General features: G+C 42.3%; 1 pseudogene across 1 annotated transcript; it reads right to left on the bottom strand.

Annotated features, from left to right (window-relative positions):
* Window positions 1-1,358: 1,358 nt before the first annotated feature.
* Window positions 1,359-8,199, bottom strand: LOC308386891 (UDP-glucuronosyltransferase 2C1-like; annotated as a pseudogene). The gene is made up of 5 exons (XR_013974725.1): window positions 7,249-8,199; window positions 6,140-6,209; window positions 3,071-3,369; window positions 2,269-2,983; window positions 1,359-2,101 (listed from the first exon to the last, which is right to left on the bottom strand). The product of XR_013974725.1 is annotated as a UDP-glucuronosyltransferase 2C1-like (transcript).
* Between the last annotated feature and the right edge of the window lie 12,981 nt (window positions 8,200-21,180).

The following is a 21,180-nucleotide window of genomic DNA, read 5'->3' on the forward strand; positions in this document are numbered from 1 at the left end:
AGCAGAGCAGTGACTGCAGACAGCATTAGGAGCATTACATCTAAACACTAGTAAGAGTACCAGGGCATCTTATAACCCTCTGCACGCAAGTGATGAGCTCCTTTGTGATGCATCACAAATTCTACCCAGAAGACAGCCTGCTCCATGGCGAGGTGAGACTAGATGTCATCTCACTGACGTCCAGAAAGAGAGGGGGGAGAAAGGAGGACCAGGTATAAAAGTTTTGTGCAGAAGAGATCATTTATTCATCTTTTAGTCTCCTGTGATATGAGCAGTACAGAAGAATCAACCTAGTTCAACGTTTTAGTAGAGATGCCAGAGCGATCAACTTGGTTATGTATTATTCAGCTTTTTCTCTGCTTATTTGTGCTGTGTTCATTATAAATCCAAGAGGATTTGGATTTCTTTTGTTTTTCTGCTGAATTACAACTTCCAAGATTTTAATGGTTTTCCTGTGGATAAGAACTTTAAGATTTGGATTTTCACTGCATACTTGAGGATTGAATTTCCAAGGCATGCTGTTTCCCTGTTGGACTTCAGGGGCATCTTCATTCTGGATGTGCCCAACCTCCTGTCTCTGCTCCAAGATCAGTATCACATATTAGCATTAGATCAGAGTAGGTTAATTAGGTAGGTATAATTAAAGTCACTTGAGTATATGATTATTTGATTTGGTTTCAGCTTTGCTCCTGCTAAATTGCATTAACCTACCCTGCATTCAGAACCTGTAAAATTGTAGACGTTTGTTTTTGGGGGGGTTTTCCTTTTGTGAAAGAGTAAAGGTAAAAACCACCATATTACTCTAACATCACTGAGAGCTCTTGTAGATTATTCTAGCCTTAAAAATGAACATATCCTTGGGGCCTACTTTTCCAGACCACTACATTGAAATCTAGTTAGTTATCAAGCACACAGATTTAAAGGAGAGCTGCTAATAACAGGTGTGCCTGAGTGGAGCGCTTAAGTAGTGGGCCCTGTGGACATGCGTTCAGAGAGAGCAGGATCAACATCCTGAGGGTTAAGAAGCAGTTAGAGCTGGCCAAGTCTCCTCCCCGGCTCCTTTTCAAGCAGAGAGCCTATCTCGGAGCTTCCTGTATTAGAAGTTACTGGTTGAAATTCCACAACAGTCAGTGATTTCTCAAAGTGTTCCCAGGCTTTTGTAATAACTTCCATGACAAAAATCATGCCCGTTTTTTGCCATCAAAGCCAAAAAAATATTTTTCCATGCAGTAGAAATTAGAGTTTAAACATCTGATGCATTTCTTCTCTCCTATTGTGAATAAAATATGGGTTTAAGGTTTACAAATCATTAGATTCCATTCTTATTTAAAAGCAACTTAATTTCTTTCCAAATTCAGTTTTAATGCACGCACACAATGTGTGTGAAATGTAGTTCTAGAGGGGTTTTTTTATTTTTATTGTCACTTTACTTAAGAAAAAAATACAGAGTCATAATTAGCATGTTTTGCAGTGAAACTACAACACTAGGGACAATATTTGGAATGTCCCAGCAAAATTAGCTTTGTTTAGTTTTTATCTTTCTTTGTCTTCGGCAGCACAGAAATCTGAAAACAGCCACAATAGAGAGAAGCAGCACAGTGATCACAGACAGCAATATGAACAGTACATCTAAACAGTAGTAAGAGTACCAGGGCATCTTATAAGCTTCTGTACGCAGGTGACGAGCCCCTTTGTGGCGCATCACATATTCTACCCAGAAGACTGCCTTCTCCATGGGTGTTATTGGCTGATCTCTGTGCAAACGTGACAGTCTTTGAATGTTCTGCCTGTAGCTCTCTTGGTGGATCACTTCCTTAAGACCTTGCTCAAAACTGTGGCCATTAACATCAGCCAGCTGAATAATCTTTCCAGCTCCTCTCTCCTGCAGTCGTAGAAGGTTGTCATACTGGTCGAAGAACAAGGGTATGCCGAGCACAGGGACCCCATAGTAAATGGCCTCCTGGACACCATTAGTTCCTCCATGAGCTACAAAGACTTTGGTCTGTGGATGACCCAGAAGATCTTTCTGTGGCATCCAGTCGACTATTAGTGTGTTGTTTCCCAGTGTAGAGGGTCGGTCTCCTTTATGCTTCCAGATCACCTGAACAGAAAAACAAAAAAAAAATACATTTCAGCTCACAATGTTGAGTAAGAGCACTTATCTTTCTACATGAAGAGGCAACTTGACAAGAAGAATCATTCTGTTACATAAGCATAGTGTTAACCTGTGCAATTAAGAGACAAAACAAAGCCTGCAGCATTTTTTACCTTCTGGGGCATCTCCACAAACACGCTGGCGATTTCATCTGTAACCTCTTTGGGCAAAGCATCGACATAAGTTCCCAGGCTCATGATGATGACTCCATGTTGCCCGGCACTCTGAACAAACTCCTCCAGCTCTGCTGGCAGAGGCCGAGCTGGTTTGCACTGAAATCCTGCTATATAGTCTATGTTTGGCATAGTGGGGCGAGGGAACTCGAACACAAAATCTGATCTGAACAACCAAATGTCTGCTTCCTGTAGTACTGAGATGACATCACATCCACCCTCAATATACTTATTACACATGTCATCATAGATTGGCAGAAAAATAAAGTTCTGCTGGAACAAGGTAAAGATATAGAAAAAATATATTTTTGATCCTCTGAATAAAGCTCATTTGGTCTGTTAAACCAGATCCTAGCACCGGGATATACGAGAGTGGCGAAGGGGTCAACACAAAGTGGCCTTCCCCTCTAGGGATCCAGTGTACATAAAGTACTAATGGAAGTTTGAGATATTTGGCTAGAACAGCCCCTGATGGCATGGCAGGATCAGTTAGAAGCAGATCATACTGGGAAACTACTAATATTTTCACCATATTTTGATCATCAAGGATTTGATTTATGAACTCAGACCACAATGAATGGAATTGAAAAATCATAGAGAGGAATTTTTTTATACATTTGAAGGAATTCAGCAGTGAAGCTCGCTCTCTTTGCATCTAAAAATGGAAAGAGTGTTTAAAACATGTTTATCACACACAAATTACTTAATTTCCCCATCAAATGGAGCCAAAGATGTCACATACCCTGATGTATTCCTCTATGGACCCATCTAAAAAATGCTCAAGATCTTCATCCATTTCAATTGTAATGGATGTGTAAAGATCAGACTTTTCAGAGATGTACCAGCTGGTAGACGGCCTGATCACAGTGAGGTTGTGTCCACTGGCATGAAGTTCTTCGAGAAGGATTTTCAGATTGACCCAGTGGCTGCCATCTACAGGAACCACAAGAATGTTTCCTCCATTGCAATGTGGTGTAAATGAAATCAGGAAAAGACTGAGGAAAATGGGCATCCCACAGGCACAAAATGATGGCATCGCTTCTGTAACAGACCAAAGCAAATAATGATCCCCTTACTCATAACAGACTTCTCTCTGCCTGACATTCAAGTACAGGTAGTCTTATATGTTCAAACATGGAATGATTTCATATACTTGTATGACAAACGACAGTATACACACTGCAGCAAGATTCCATTCAAATTTTTCCTTACCTATCGTCAGCAGTTTAACTAAAGGAATCCTTGCTCTCTACATAATGTAAATGAGTTACCTGATGTCTTTCTCCCCTCACCCCAAATGGAAAAAAAATGTATTTGTTGTAAGTCACTAATTTAAGAAGCACATTTCTGTAAAGCAGACAAGGATTTCAATTACCCAACAAAAGGTAATATAAAAGCTGATCATTTCTCAAACCAAGAATACCTTAAAAATACAAAGCTGCATAAAACAGCACACTGGACCACCGACACATATTCAGCGAACACAAGAATAGGCAGCCTAGAGTGCTGTGTTAGCTCTGTGGTTGAGCAGATGACCATATGTCGCATGGCCTGGACGGAGGCAGGGAGTGAGTGGATCAGTCAGACACATACATACATCTGGTCAGAAGTTTTAGAATGCCCCAATTTTGTCCCTGCGCCCCTTTTGCCTACTTAAAAACACTCCAAGGTATTGTCATGCTACCAATGATATGAGTTACATACAGCGCATTTAAATCTTAAATGGGCCAGACCACTATAGTATTGCTAGTAAAATTCCTACATAATCCATTTCCATACCATGAGGTCAGCATGTCTACGTGGTCTTTATACAAGTTATCCTTTTCTAGGATTATCATTCCTTTCCAGCAGAACAGTAACATACCTCCTTACCCCCATACATCCCAATTGCAAATTTCAGCTGCGGATCTTGACACTAGAGTTAAATCCAGCGCAGACTTTTCCCCTGAGTTGATATTAATGTTTGTTCCTTGTCCATCATTTGAACATCCAAATTCCTTCTCATCTATTTGTTCTTCCATTACCTCACCATTCCCATCAGTTCTTTCTCCTTCCTAGCGTGTGCTAAGAGCAATGAAATCCCCAAGTCATTTTTCACCATCTTGACATGTCATGCAGTTATAAGAGTAAGGACCCTTTTTAAAAAAAAAAAAAAAAAGGATTATAGATCATTGTAATGCCTCCTTCTGTTAGCGTTATAAGAGGATTAAATAAAGTTGTTTTATTATTTTTATATACACAGTGCAGTGTGCTCAAGTTGGCGTTCCATGTTTGAGGGTCAGAAGCTTCATCCAGTGGTATGACTGGGCTGAAATATTGAGATGACGTAGTAGCGCAGAGGGTTTTGCAGCATGCTTACACATTACACTTGATAATTGTTATAGGGGTCAAAGGGAGTCCGAACAAAATGTCCTGAACTAGATATTAGTATCAGTAATGTTAAAATGATCAAGGCTAGGCAGTGAGGTGTTTGTGTGTCCGTCTTTGTGATTCCAGGAAAAAGGGGCAGATAGGAGGTCGACGAAGAGCAGACGGAGAGGACATCGAATGGAGACGTCAGGATGGGTTCTGGAAGAAGACTGGCATAATAATCATTTCTTATTGACGCAGTATAAAACCTGTACAGCCCGATGAGGGTCATCCTTTCTGTGAAGACAGGTGGCTGCACTCAGAGAGGTCCAGCGCTTTAACCTGTAATTTCAGCTGCTGAAGCAAATTAAATCTTTTAAACGACACATTTTTCCTGTACTTCCTTCTGAAAAATTTTGAACAAGGCACTTCCCTAGCCATATTTCTATTGCAGAGTATTCTAGTTTATCTCTTTTTCTGCCCCTTAGTAAGTTATATTTTACTTAAATATTGCATATCCACCACTAGTAGCAAAACATCCCTCGTGTCTGACCACCATGCACTTACATACAAAAAAAGGCCTTCTCAAGCCACCTGTACCACCACTATGTTTAAAGTTTTGCCCAGGTGTCTGTATGCCAATTCATACCATAGCAGTAGTAGGAAAGATTATGAAAATCAGGATTATATATCTGACTTAACTGTTCAACTGTAGTACTCAGTGGATCTCTCACATCTTATATCAGGGCTGTCATTCCCACATGCAGAGCAGGTGCTTTCACAATCATTTGGAGTTGTTCTGCTGCGTGCCTCAGTTCACATGTACCATTGATCACACCAGCTTCTTAGGATCTGTGTTTGTCAAGTTCTCATTCCTTATTTTATTTACTCTTATCCTCATGAGCATCCATGCTTTTTTACATGTGTCATCACTTAAGCCATCACTTGACCTTGCAAACTTTCTCAAACCTTCCTTTCATTTCAAATACTCTTCAAAGTAGTTTTAAAATGGCTAACTGATCATCTGCAGAGGAATGACTCATTCAAAGAGTTTCACTCAGGTTTCAGTAAAGGTTACATATGTGCATATTAAACAAATATGTAAGACTGCTTTCTTGCATTTGCACATCATCTCTAAATGTAGAAGCATCCTGTCTCAGAGTGATGCAGAAAAATTAGATCACATATGTATTACCTATAGGATAGACAATTGTGATCTATTATCATAAGTTATAAGATGAGATAAACCTTCATTAGTCCCACATGTGGAAAATATTTTGGTTATGGCAAAAAGTACAAGTTAAGACCAGTAAAAATAAGGAGAGAAAAACAATAGAATAGAATAAGATTAAAAAAAGTAGAATAAAATACTATATGCAATAGATCAAAGTACTAATTATACTGTTATATTGGAAGATTGCACTTGACACTGGGATGTGTCTGTACGCATGTGTGTGGTCACCTGCAGAGGCCATCTTGTAGAGTCTGACAGCAGTAGGAAGGAAAGACCTGTGAAATCTCTCCATCCCACACTGTGGGCAGTGTTGTTGAGTAACGGAATACATGTACCACCGTTACGTATTTAAAATACAAAATATGAGTAACTGTATTCCGTTACAGTTACCATTTAAAAAGGTGGTATTTAGAATACAGTTACTTTGTTGAAATAAATGGATTACACGGTGGTATTTTCCTGTTTCATATTGTCGCGGGTCAGGACTGTTTGGGTTTTGTTTGACAGCTATGTTCCAGGCGGCAGCGTTACGGTTGCCATGGTTACAGGGTGAGGCGCGCTCTCTGCGACTGTGTGTTTCCTGGGTGAGAGAGCGCCTTTTTGTTGTTGTTGTTGTGCTAAGCTACAGAATGCTACAGGCATAGCCCTAAAGAATGTAGCCTCATGGGTAGTGTAGTCCGTGCTGCAGGGAGAATGGACTGCCATACACGTTATGTCCCATATGGAAAAGAAATAGTAAAAACTTATATGTGATTACTCATGAAAGTGGCCACTTTCATGAGTAAATCATATAAGGCTTACATGATTTACTCATGAAAGTGGCCACTTTCTCATTACTTTCATACATTGTTTTAGTAAGTATCCAAAACATACAAGTTTCATTATATAATTTTTCAAGGGATCTTATATCTGTTTTCACTCTTATATGCTTTTCATACAAGTTTAACACAAGACAGATACAAACTTTATAAGATTTATATATATCTTTTATATATATCTTTTCCATATGAGCGCAAGGAGGGAGAAAAAGGAAGTAGAAAAGTACGAGCTGTCATCGAGCAGAAACGGGAGCTGGAAGTATGTAAATATAATAATAACCAGAGGTCCCTTTACTACGGTTCGAAGCCGTGGACCTTCAGTAATAGTAATAAATCACACAGCAATAGTACATTCATGCAGTTGTAAAAAGCATGATAATACATTAAGTAATCCAAAGTATTCAGAATACATTACTCTCATTGAGTAACGTAACAGAATACGTTACAAAATACATTTTCGGGCATGTATTCTGTAATCTGTAGTGGAATACATTTTAAAAGTAACCTTCCCAACACTGACCGTGGGTGCCGCAAGCTGCCACTGAAGGAGCTGCTCGGTGCTGTCAGAGTCTCCTGCATGGGGCGGGAGATGTTGTCCAACAGGGATGACAGCTTAGCCACCATTCTTCTGTCACTCACCACCTCCATTGTGTTCAGAGGGCATCCTAGAACAGATTTGGCCCTCCGGATTGCCCTGTCCAGTTTCTTCCTGTCCCCAGCAGAGATGCTGCCGCCCCAGCAGATCACACCATAAAAGATGGCTGAAGACATCTTTGGGGCCCCCATATTGCAGAAGACCCTGTCCGACACACAGCCCTGAGTTCTCACATACGGTGGTCAGTCGGTGAGGTAGTCCAGTATCCATGTTTTGAGGTAATGGTCCACTCCTGAGTTCTCCAGCTTATCCTTCAGAACTGTGGGAAGAATAGTGTTTAAGGCACTGGAGAAATCAAAGAACATGACTCTCACAGTGCTCCCAGCAGTTTCCAGGTGAGAGAGGGAACAATACAGGCGATGAATGAATGCATCATCCTCTCCAGTGCCAGGCTGGTAGGTAATCTGAAGTGGGTCCAGTGATGAGCTCACCAGGGGCCGAAACTCAGCCAGGATCAACCGCTCCAGGGTCTTCATCAAGTGGGATGTCAGAGCAACCGGCCTGTAGCTGTTGGGGTCCTTGGGACGTGGAATCTTTGGCACTGGTACCACACAAGAGGTTTTCCAGAGCTGTGGAACTGTCCCCAGCCTCAGGCTCAGGTTGAAGATGTGACAGGTTGAGAGAGACAGGCTGGAGCAGTGTGTTGGATGTGAACTGGATGCTTTGGTTGGGGGTGGAGAGTAGTGAGCAGTGTGAGTGGAGGAGGTGTGAAGTGTCTGAGGTGTCAGAGGTGGAACAGCAGCAGTGGGGGTGGGTGAGTCTGCAGCCGATGTTGAAGATTGCATTGTGGATTAATCAAACCTGTTAAAGATGGTTTGAATATTTTAGAATATTTTAAAGTAAAAAGGGAGACAAAGCCTTCAGCTTTAAATATCCTCTTCTGTTGAACCAGCTCCCAGCTTGGATTCAAGAGAGAGACACCCTCTACTTAGGCCTAAAACATTCCTTTTTGACATAGCAAATGAGTTAGGGCTGTATCAGGTGACCCTGAAACTTCCCCTAGTTACAATGCAATAGCCTGTGCTGCTTTCTTCCTGTTAAAAGGGCATTTTTCCTTCCCACTGTTGCCAAGTTCTTGCTCATAAGTAGTCATTTAGTTGTTGAGGTTCTATGATTGTAGGATTTAAATTACAATATAAAGCAAATCAAGATGTCTGTTGTAATTTGGTGGTGTACAAAAAAAAAAGCTATGTCAAATCACATCCGCCTGCATCTTCTGATCAGCCTTTTATATTATTATATACCTTGACCAGTTCTTTCAGTGCAACTTTCAGCTGGCAGTAAAACTCATGCACTTTTTTCCCCACATCCAGCTCCACACTGCACACAAAAAAATAAAAATAAAAATAAAAATACTACCAGTTCCTTTTTAGAAATTCCCAGAACAACAAGGCCTTTGCTCCAGCCCTATACCCCTGCCAAAGTTCTTTAACAATTCCTGCTGACCATTAAACAAAGGCAAAAGCCAGTAAGATAAGACAATAATTGAAAGGTCACACCCAACTGCTGACATCACTCACCTGCGCCCACACATTCATCCAACAAGCAGGTAAACGGGAGACAGGGGCTGTATCCCAATTCAGGGTCTGCAGCCTTAAAGTACGCATTTCAAGGCCGATTACGTCACAGCGGCGCGCCGAAGGCTGTCCCAATTCAAAGGCTGCTCGAAATGTAGCCCTGAAATGCGTCCTTCATTTCCCTGAATTTTAAGGCTGTGGCAGTGTAGACTTCGTGGCCCAACATATTCCAGAATGCATAGCGCGGCGGTGGGTGTGGATAATTTTGCCAAAAAAAAACGGCGGATGAGGGGCGGCCGAAGAGTAAACTTTAAGTAAGTACTGAATATTATGTCACTTATTTATGTGCAAATGTTTAATAACGACACCGGCTCACTCATTGGCGGCCGCTTATCGGGGCCTGGAGCCTGGGGCTTGCTCGGGCCACTTCGGAGGTGGGGTGCCCCCGGCCTCTCGGCCTGGGGCTCGGTCACTCAGGCGCAGCTGGCTGCCGGCGGAGCTCACGGGCGCGTCACTGCAACTCCCCCTGGCTTCTGCTCCGCGGCTGCTGAGTGAGCCCTCATCTGGGACTCTCCTCAGCTCTTTCCGGGACAGTGGCGCGGCTGCCCCTCTGTTGGTCTTCCTTGGTCTCTTGTGTTCTGGGGGCCTCTGGATGTCTGGAGTTTTGATCTCCTCCACACCTGCTTCACGCCCTGGAGGACGGGGCTGTGGCCCCCCCACACCCTCTAGCAGATTATTACATGAAGGAACCTTTTAAAAAAACAAAAAACAAGCGCGTCCATGCTCACAGGTGTACACACGGGTGATCACACCCACAAACTACACCCTTTTTGGCTCCTACCTCAAAGCACACTGTGTTCTGTTGATCTTATGTGCTGCACAATAATGTTTAACATTTAGTATTTACTGTCATATTCCCATATATCATTGTGATGTTGTTTATTCTATTACTCTTGTTCTCTTCTGCTTGCTTTCTTTTTTCTTTCTCAGCAGGTGATCCAGGTGATTGATATATGCATTTTTTTTTTTTGCCCGTTCTGTTGGTTTTTGTCTTTTGCCCTTCTCCCCCGTCCCTCTTCTCAGCTGTTTCTCTTTCCCTCTTTCTTTCTCCCCTTCTTTCCCCCAGTCAAGTCTGTCCCGTATTCAGTAAGTGAAAATAAAATAAACAATAAAAGGTGAATCAAATGGACCATTACGGCAAGGCTGGGATGGTCAGTTTGGTAAAGTAAATCCGTTGGGCATCTTTCTTTGCCTTTAGACAACAATTCTGATGGCAAAAGAGCCAAACGGGACAGGCCAAAAAAAAAAAAAAAAAAAAAAGTTTAATAACGAAGAACATTAAAACATTACTGTTGGCCACATGTCGGCAAAGTTATGTGACATTAGTGACGTTTGTACTAACTTGGTTTTAAAGCCTTTACTTTAAAATATACGCCGTTCAATAGTTGAGCTTAATCTTTTTTTTTTTTCCTTTTTTTTTTGCCTGTCCCATTTGGTTCTTTAGCCGTCAGAATTGTTGTCTGAAGACCAACAAGGATACCCAATGGATTTATTTTGCCAAATGGATCATCGTGGCATTGCCGTATTGGTCCATTTGATCGAATTTGTTTTTATTATTTATTTTATTTTATTTTCAGTTGTTACAGACGGGACAGACATGAGTGAGGGATAGGAAAGGGAGAAAGAAAGAGGAAGGAAAAGAAAAACAGAAGGGGAGAGGGACAGTGAGAAAGGGGGGGGAAAAAATAAAAAAATAAATAAAATCTCCTGGATCACCTGTTGAGAGAGAAAGAATAGAAAACAAGCAAAAAAAAAACAAAGCAACATACTAAACACAACACCATCGCATTAATCTAGCTAAGTGTAAACAGCATTAAATACTAAATATTCAATGTTGTTGTGCAGCACGCAGGACAGACAGCGCACAATGTGCTTTGAAGTAGCAGCCAAGAAAGGTGTAATTTAAGTCTACGAACAGTGAACACCCGTGTGCATACCTGTGTAGATCAGCGCGCTTGTATTCAAATGGTTTCCACATGTAATGGTCTGTGTTACGTGCCAAGAGATGTGGCTTTGCTTTTGTGTTCTGTTTATCTTTCAGGTGTCAAGCCTCCACCTATTGGCCAGTTCGAAGTTGATTGGCATGTGTCTATTGGCTGGTCTGGGCCCAGTTGGCCAATCACAAGCCGAGGATTACTACAAATGAGCAGCCCCTGGCCAGCTGGTGGCTGTGGTGGTTTTTGTTTTTGAGAAGTATTGGTCTCATCAGGAGGATCTGAGGATTCAGGTGTGATGGACGGTTAACAGCCAGGAAATGGCAGTAATGCAACAGTTTTGGATGCAAGCTGCCGTTAAACTTGACTGAAGAAGAAGAAGCTGGTGGCTGCTGGCTTCTGCTTTGACAAACATTTGCGAACAGGCTTCTTTATATTGTGTGTGGTGGGAGGCTGGACAGGTAAGCTGGGGTACCCTATACACTGGTTGTAGGTTTTACTCTGTTAGTCACACTAGGTTATGCGGTTGATGCCACTCTTGTATGTTTTTACTGACCTTTTGTCGAGTAGCTAGGTAGGCCTTTTGTTTTGCATTTTTTCTTTCAGTTAGGCCCTGGAAGCTATCGACCTCTTTTTGTTTTATTAATTTCTTTGATTTAGATCAACCGCCCAGTCCTCCTCCCCCACCTCTTTTCTGTTGTTAAGTTTGACTATCCAGGCAAGCAACCAATAAATCCTGCCTGATACTTAACTGTTCTGTGGTCTTCGTCCTTCATTGATTGTGGTTGTCCAGTGTTGCTGTCTCCTTCCTACCTTTGCCTTCACCATGGTGGGGGGGGAACGACGTAACAGTCTGCAAGAGGATGTAGAGAGCCATAGCCCTGTCCCCCAGGGCATGAAGCAGGCATGGAGAAGATCCAGGCCCCAGAGTGCGAGAGTCCAAGGAGGACCTCCGGAGGGGCATCCGTGCCACCCTCATGGGAAGGGCTGAGGATCCCCAGACGAGGTGTCACCCAGTAGCCACCGAGCAGAAGCTAGAGGGGGCTGCACCGGCGTGCCCGCCGGCTCTGCCGGCAGCCAGCTGTGCCAGAGTGAACCGAGCCAGAGGCCTGAGGGCCCCCCGCACCCCGGAGGAGGCCTGACCAAGCAACAGGCGCCAGGCCCCGCCAAGTAGCCACCAATGCACCGACCCCTGAGGGCATCAGTCACCGGCAGGGAGTGTGGTGAGGGGAGATGGGCCTGGAAGTTCCCAGAGAGGTGGAGTCTAAGACCCGACCTGACATATAGACACAGACAAACAGGCACACACAGACACAAACATGCATTCCCACCCTCATGCACACATATACAAACACTCAGCACTCACCCAACGTAAGGATTGACATAAATGGACATGTACACAATATCACACTCCCCAAACATACTCTATACCCCGGGTCCAGGTACCCTCGCCCCCAGAGGGGGAAACAGAACCCAGACCCAAGAGATGTTACCCTTCCCCCCGGGGTGGAAGCAAGCAGACTGTCCCAGGTTCCGCAGCAGCAGGGAGGCCAATCAGTCAGCCAACATCTCCTCCCAGCCCCCCTGCCCCGATGGCTAGTAGAGAACGGGGGTGTGTGAAGACCCCATACCTCCCTCCTCCCGCTCATGTGTAGTGTTGCTGCGTGTTGTTCTAAAGTGCATTTAAAACAAGGGAGAGCTGAGCTTAATCTTACAGAGAATGATCAAAGCTCATGTAGACAGAAACAAACAAATGAACAAAAGATTTTTTCCTTCATGTCTGTCAAACAAAGCTGTATGACACGTTTCCAGCTGTTAGTATCATGGTTGCTAGGCAACCTGGGCAGCGCGACGGAGGCTAGACCGTCCCGTTTCACAAGCCTCGCACTTCCGGCCTTAGCGGTCTTTGAGTACGCGGCCCATGAGGACGGTTGAGGCTGCGTACTTTAAGGCTGCAGACCCTTTAGAAGTCCAGAAGTTTACTTTGTATCACTACTAAATCACAATGATTAACAGACAATTTGTTATCTTCTAATTCAAATTCTATAAATTCTGGACTTCTATAAATAAAATCTATGTTTGCATGTTAATAGATGTGAACTCATTAAAACATTTTTATGAGTTCTATTGATGGAGCACTTCCTGAAGACCTTATTCCGAACTATGTCCTTCAACATCAGCCAAGAGTATGACCTTTCCAGCTTCTTTCCCCTACAAATCTATAAGGTTGACATATTGGTCAAAGAACAAGGTTATGCTGAGCCTGTGGTAAATGGCCTTTTGTGTGTAGGTGACCCAGATCATCTTTCTGTTGCATCCAGTCCATCGTTGAATGATGTCGTGCCGTGAATGGTAAAGTTCATGTGTATGTACAGGTAGACCAACATTACAATATTATAATTTTCATAAATGTTAAAGTTCAAAGTGCAAAAATACTTCACATTAAAAACAGAAGAACCAAGAATATCAAACCACAACATCACTAATTCTGGTGTTTCATTGATTCATGCAGTACCAGTCAAAATCGATGAATATGTCCAAATGTGTGACTTTCTTCTTTTTGCCAGTCTGAATTAGGCATTGCTTTTCTCCTTCCTAACAAACAAACCAAAAAAAAACAAAAAAAAAAAAAAACTTTCTGTATCGAAGAGTTTCCAGTAGCAAATTGAACCTTTTTAAAAATTATTTGCCAAGATGTTTGGGGTTTTTAGCATTTGCATGCACATCATTCTGAAATTGTTCTATTTCTAGCTCTTTTTAATCCCAGGCATGTCACAGACTTGATAATTTGTTGCAACATGTTAGTCTTGTTTTTTCTTAATACCATGTGTATAAAACCTCTCAGCTATGAGGGAAAGCTCTGCTCTAGAGCTGTTATACACCCAAGTGTGCAGCCTTGCCAATCAGCAAGTTAAACTTTTCCTCCTTTGCTGATGGCATTTCCTTGTTTAGCCTGTGGCAATAACCCCATCTTAAGTTCAAGCGATCTGCTGTTACGTTTTGGTTTTTTTTTTAATTAAAACCCAGTTTAATCATTTTAGCAAGTGTGCTGTAACACCACAATAATGGTCAGACATAGCACCATCTTCCAATTAAAAATTCATAGAAATCTAAAAAAAAAATTAAAGTCTGTTTTTACATGTTTATCTAGAATTCAAAAGAACTCATTGAAACATTTGCTAAAAGAGAACTCAGTTGTGTTTTTATTGTTTTGGTCTTTAGCTATACATACATCTCAAAATGCCAATAGAGAGGAGCAGCGCAGTGACCACAGACAGCAATATGAACAGTACATCTAAAGAGTAAAACTAAACCACAGTAACTAATAGACATAGTATGTCATCTCCCAAATGGAAAATATTTTAGCTTTGTTTAGTTTTTATCTTTCTTTGTCTTCGGCAGCACAGAAATCTGAAAACAGCCACAATAGAGAGAAGCAGCACAGTGACCACAGACAGCAATATGAACAGTACATCTAAACAGTAGTAAGAGTACCAGGGCATCTTATAAGCTTCTGTACGCAGGTGACGAGCCCCTTTTTCCCATTTACTAAATTGGTCCACTATTACCAGTAAGTACTTGATGCTTCCTTGTGCTGGCATGTGTGTAAAATCAATTTGTAATGTATGAAATGGGAAATCTGGTTGTGGTAAATGCTGATGTTTTGCTTTTGGTTTTCCTACATTAGTTCGTGCACATGTTAGACAGGTTGCTAATATGCGTTTTACTGCATGTGATGTTTTCTCGATTACAAATCTTGATTTTATTGCTCCTATTACCCCTCTTTGTCCGACATAACTCACACCGTGAAAATGGCGGACAAGGATTGGCAGTAGTGAAGATGGGAGGGCAATCAAACCCTCAAGGTTTTTGTATAAGCCGTCTCTGTTATCTAAGGTACAATCATTACTTTCCCAGTAAGTGTAATCTAAGGCAGAGGCTTGCTCTTGTATGAATTTTAGGTCAACATTTGTTTCTAAATAGTCTGGGAGTGTGACAAGTGGCAGCTGTAAAGGCAAAGATAATACTTCCTTTCTGGGTGGTTGCTGTGAGGCAGCAGCTGCTTTCGCGGTTACGTCTGCAAGAGCATTTCCCACTGCTTCGTCTGTGTCAGCCGTGCTGTGCCCCTTCGTTTTAACAACTGCAATTGCCGATGGCAGCTGTATAGCCTGCAAAAGTCTTTGAACAAGGTCAGAATTAGCGATCGATTTTCCATCAGCAGATCTAAATCCTCTTTGTCTCCACACTGTGCCAAAGTCATGCACCACACCGAATGCATAACGGCTATCAGTGTAAATTGTTACCCGCTTATCCACATGTAACTCACAGGCGCGTATTAAAGCCATGAGCTCTGCTTTTTGTGCTGAGTGAAATGGTAATGAGTGAGCCTCTAGTATGATGTCAGGCAATGTCACCACCGAATAGCCACAAAGAAATGAGTTGTCATTTGGTTTTGAACAGGACCCGTCCACATAAACAATGACTGAGTCTGGGATTGGTGTCTGCTCTAAGTCTGGGCGTGGTGCTGTGGATTCCTGTATACGTGTCATACAATCATGAACGTCAGGGTCGTCTGAACCATCCTGTCGGTCAGAGGAACACAGCATACGAATGAGTAAGTGTGCTGGCGAATTGGGTGTGCTGTTTGCTTTTATAGTGAGATTTGCTGTTGAAGTCAGTGTAGCTTCATAACCTGAGCGACGTTGTGCGGTCATATGTTGTGTAGTTATGTTTGCTAGAATGGTCGTGACCTGGTGATTGGTGTGTAGAATAGTGTCATGTGAGAGTGTGAGCTTCTCGCAGTCCCTTATCATGATAGAGCAAGCTGCTACTGCTCTCAGGCAGGCCGGCATCCCCTGAACTACTGCTGGCAGCACCTTTGAGTAGAAGGCTACTGGACGGTAGCCACAGCCATGCTCTTGGGCCAATACACCTGCACAGGTTGTGCCGTTCTCTGTGACGTACAGGTGGAACGGTAAGTGGTAGTCAGGCAGACCCAAACAAGGGGCGGAGGTCAGCGCTCCCTGTAATGCATTGAAAGAGGCAGTCATTTCTGTGGACCACAGTATTCGAGGAGGCTTGTCTTTTTTGCAGCATTCACGCAGAATGTGGTCATGAAAAGAACAGTCTGGTATCCACTGTCTGCAATAGTTCACCATGCCTAGGAAGGACAGCATTTCCTTCTGTGTAGTGGGCTTAGGGACAGAGGTCACAGCTTTGACCCTGTCTGTAGTCATGGAACGTTGTCCGTGAGACAGTGTAAATCCCAAATATTGAACAGAAGTCTGACAGTACTGCATTTTCTTTGCTGATGCTTTGTGGCCAGTCTGTTGGAGGTGCTAGAGTAGCATGTGTGTGGCAGTTTGACATAGTTTTTCACTTTCAGCACAGAGGAGGAGATCATCTACATACTGGATCAGAGTACAGCCCTCTGGAGGAATGAAGCCGTCCAGGGTAGCACGTACCACCATTGAGAAAGCCGCAGGGCTGTCTACCATGCCTTGGGGTAAGCGAGTCCATGTGTACTGCTTATCTCTATGTGTAAAAGCAAATATCGGCTGTGTGTCCTCATGCACAGGTACTGAGAAAAAGGCGGAGCACAAATCCACCACAGTAAAATGTGTGGCTGTTGCTGGAATAGATGTCAGTATGCTGGGGACATCTGGGACAAGAGGAGGTAGAGGCATAATGACTGCATTAATTTGCCTTAAGTCTTGTGTGAAACGCCATATGCCAGGTTTGTTAGGCTTTGGCACAGGATTGACAGGAGTGTTATATGGAGATACTGTGGGCTTTATTACTCCAGCTGTCAATAAATCTCCTATGATGATGTCTAAGGCTGCGGCTTTTTCAGCGGAAATGGGATATTGCTTGACATATACCGGCTTGTTGTTTTTCAGCTGAGCATGATAAGGTGTACAGTCAATAAATCCTACATCATTCTCACCTCTTGACCATAATGTCATGTTTTGATATTCAGCTGGCAATGTGACAGCAGAGATAGTACAGTGTATGGGGTAGGTTAGATCTATGTGTCGACATGGTGCAGTAATGTCATAGCCTATGTCTGAGTTATGTGACAAAACCACTGTTCGGCCTTCACTGGTGTGTGCAGTTATCATGTTGTTGAACAGTGTGAGAGAAACAAATATGTGGCTTCCAGGCATGGGGCTACCTGGTAACGGTGTTTGCACATGTTTTTGACACAGAGTGTGACGTGGGATACCAGTCAGATGGATATTGAGTTCATTCTCCGCTGAGGCGTCCAGCTGACACAGAGGCTGTTCCTTCTCCATGGTGTCGGTGCATAGGGCAGAGAAAACATAGCTGTTATCAGTATCTGCAAACATTTCACCCTTTGTGTTAAATGAAATACACAAGTTCATTTTTGCCATTAAATCTCTGCCTAATAAATTGACAGGCGAGTTTGGAAGAATTATGAATGGATGATATGTAATTTCGTCTGGTTTTGGGCCCCAGCGTGTCTTTAGAGAATGAGTTTTGGGGCATTGCACTAGAGTTCCGTTTATTCCCATGGTGTTGATGCACACAGAGGAAACAGGCCCACTATAGAATTTTCCAGACAGTGAACTTTTAGTGGCTCCACTGTCAACTAAAAAGGAATAAATCTTTTCACCTATTTCTATATCTAACATGGGCAAGCTTTCTGTGTTACGGGACAATTGCAAATGCAGCATCGTGTGTAGTGCTTCACACTGTCCCTCATCTTCACCTGGGCCTCCCTATTGTCGGTCCAGTCTTTCGTTATCATATGGGTGGGGATTAAAATGTGGATTATAAGGTTGCTCCCTAAGTGCAAAGGGGCCATTATTTTGATGTGATTCCTGTCTGCGTTGCCAGTTACCTTGTCTGTAAGAGCTCTGCTGACGCCTAGTGGCAGGAGCTGGTCCTGTGTTTTGTGGTTGAGACCTACGTGCTGCTGATTTGCATTCCCTCCTCCAGTGTCCTATTTTTCCACAGTAAAAACATACGTCTCCACTCCTATCTCTCCTTCTGAAATCTCCCTGCTGCGCTTGTTGAGGGGGCGGGGCCCCTGCATACATCATTTTTTCACTTTCCTCTGAGCCTTCAACATCAAAATTCAACATCATCTTAACAGTTTTAGCCTTCGTGCTGTTGGGGAAAAGATCTGCACCAGCTTTTGTTTTGACAAGTGTGATAAAGTTCTTTATTTTCATGTCATAGAGATTATCAGTGGCAGTCAGCTTCAATAGTTGTGAACATTCTGGATGAATATTGTTTAAGAATGTTGTTATGAAAATCTGATCATTTCCTCCTTCAGGCATGCATGCCTCATTAGTCCAGCAGTGCGTGAAACGTTTCATAAAAACTAGAATGGATTCATCTGGCTTTTGCTTACACATGGTTACTGCATTTAAATCAATTTTATCTCTAGACATTGTGAGCAGAAATTTCTTTAGATTTTGAAAAAAGGCTGTGATTTTGTCATCGTTTATCCACAAAAACGAGGTGGTGTTGGCTGCTTGGTCATTTTTAGGGTCTAGTTCCTCTACTTCTTCAATAAGCTGAGATTCAGTCACACCTGGGATTCGTTGACATAATATATATCTATAGTCAGGCCCACCCAAGTGGTGGTATCTGGTACTTCTCTGTAATGCAGAAACAAAGGCTGTAGGATTTTTTAGAGGATCGGGAAGTTCTTTAATGGTTGCTGCTAACTCTGAAATTTTAGGGGGTTGAATGCAACACATGTCCCCTATTATCATGAACGGAAGGGAGGTGCTGACGTCATTAAATTGTGATCCCTGCTTTTCTTTATAACGGGTGTTTTTGTGGGGGCCCTCTTGAGTTTTTTCCTCTTTTTTCTGCTTTAAGTAGTTCCTTATTAAATTTCTGGTGTTAGTTATTGCTTTTGGCACAGTCAAACCATTCGCTACTCTAGTGTGGCGCTGAACATGATTATCTATGACGGAAACTGCTTGCTGCAGTTCAGCTTCCGTACGTTCAGTTAAAGGATCTTTCATGATTTCCTCACACTCTGCCATTAACTGTTTTGTTTGCTTTTTATGTTCCTGTAACTCTCTTTCTCGTTCAGTGTATTCTCGTTCCTGTCTTTGATCTAGGTTAAACCAGTCATCTTCTTCTGATTTAGGTATCATTTCAGTGCCTTCCTCACTCCTTTGGGATTTTGCTGTTATATCAGGATATACGCGCTGGTGACGTGCAGCCGCCGCAGCAGCTATTAATTCTGTTTTTTCATCATAAGGCGGCGGAGCCGTAGGTTGAACGGATGGGCATATAAGGCTAGTTTTTTCTGCAGTGGATTTACTAGAGCCTACACTGGCTTGATTTAAAGCATTTACGTCTGGCTCGGGTCCTTTTTTCCATAGTGGTAGCATGCGATTGATCACATCATGACATTCTATCATATATTTTTTACAGGACTTTTTTAATCAACTTTCCTTATCACAAATAGTATTTAACATTTCTACTGACCTGTTTTCTGGCGATAATCGTTCGGGATAGGGCTCCGGAAATACATTAGGATGCATTAAACTTACAGTTCTTAAGTTCGAGACGAAATCAGTCACGTAAGCACTTCCGCATGTTCTGGATACGTAATCATGGAAGTCTTCATTGATTCACGAGCGTGGGTTAAACGTAACCGGAAGTGGGAGTCGTACTGAGCCGCTATTTTTATATTTTATTTTTTTCGGTTTTACAGTTAATTTTGATTTTTTATCGGACCCGTCTAAGGTCTTTGAATTATTCTGACCCATGGTCAGTGATTTCCAGAGGGGTTTAGACGCTTTGAAGGATTTAAGTTAGTTTTTATTTTTGCTGTGGCACACCTGAGGTTACTTGATTTTTTGCTAGCAATTTTATCTTTTTAGTGAGCAACTTCTCACTTTTTAACGAGCAACTTCTCGTTTTATGACCCCAGGCAACTTCCTGTGTCCTTTCTGCTGGTGAGCAACTTCTTAGTTTATGACAGCAGGCAACTTCCTGTGTCCTTTCTGCTTTTATTTACAAAACAACAGGCAACTTCCTGTGTTTCTATGTGGGCCACTAACGAAGGCTCCTCAGCGTATCCCACTTGTTACTATGTGGGCCACTGAAGAAGGCCTCGTCAGCGTATCCCGTTTCTATGTGGATCACTGAGAAAGGCATAACACAGTCTTATAAAATAAAAGACGAGTGCCTACCTTCGTCAGGATCCCACTTCTGACACCAAAATTGAAGGAAACGGTTTCCAGGGCCTAATCCGTGGATCGACTTCCTTCGAGGCGTGGACGTCTATCAGCAGAGAATGTACCTTCACCTATCAGCAGAGAATGTCCCTTAGTCTGTAACACAGTCAAATATATTCTCAAGTAATATTCAAGCATGCCATTCAGCGTGTTAGTACGAGCTCGGGAGCAGCTTGGGAGAACAAGAAAACAGAGACTGCTTCAGATTGTCTTCCCAAATTGACTCAACTTTATTCACAAGTATAACAGTTTATATAGAGGGTAAAATTCATGAGACAGCAGATTATCAGTTTAAACCAGTACAGACCAAGATAAGGCAGCGTCTTCCTGCCCATGGGTGAAGAAGCATCCTTTGTGTAGTGTATCAGTTCAGCTACAATTGTGATTATCTCAGCGACATATTTTCAAGGCACAAAACAAAGAGTTCTTTCATTAGTGAAATCTGAAACAAACCATTTGGCCTTCAACAGGCGTCTAAAAGATTAAGAAACTAATGTAGCTGAGGGAGTGATCTCTGTGGTATTTCAACCTTGTACCAGCCTGTGATTCTCACACATCAATTCTTGGGTCAAAGAGAAAAATAACTAAAACAAAGGGGCCTTATTGAATGACAGTTTTCCTGTATAATGTCACTATAAAACAATATCCAGTAAATGCTACCATGGTACTAAAATACCTAACATCTATGCCAACAGCAATGGTCATTTATATAAAAGAGTTATAAGATTTTAGATATTTCTGATTTCTTTCATCATTATAGTGTCAACATAGTTCTGACCAGAGGTCACATAATAAAAAGCTAATGATAATGTTAGCCACACTAGTTGCACTGTGTAGTAACAGTAAACATTTTCCTGTTCTGATATTTTTAAAGAAAATCCCCATTATATTTCTCAGTTTTAATATGTGATATCCTGTGGTCTTATCAATAAATACGGGGTTTGAATAAATAACTTCCAGGTTATTTATTATCTACAAGTGTTGCAAAATTCCTTTTTAAGTTGTATTTCTTGTGTTTTCCTTATTCTAGTTATTGTTCTCATTTTCTTTCT

This window comes from Rhamphochromis sp. 'chilingali' (assembly GCF_963969265.1).
Source record: "Rhamphochromis sp. 'chilingali' genome assembly, chromosome: 19".
Lineage (NCBI taxonomy): Eukaryota > Metazoa > Chordata > Actinopteri > Cichliformes > Cichlidae > Rhamphochromis > Rhamphochromis sp. 'chilingali'.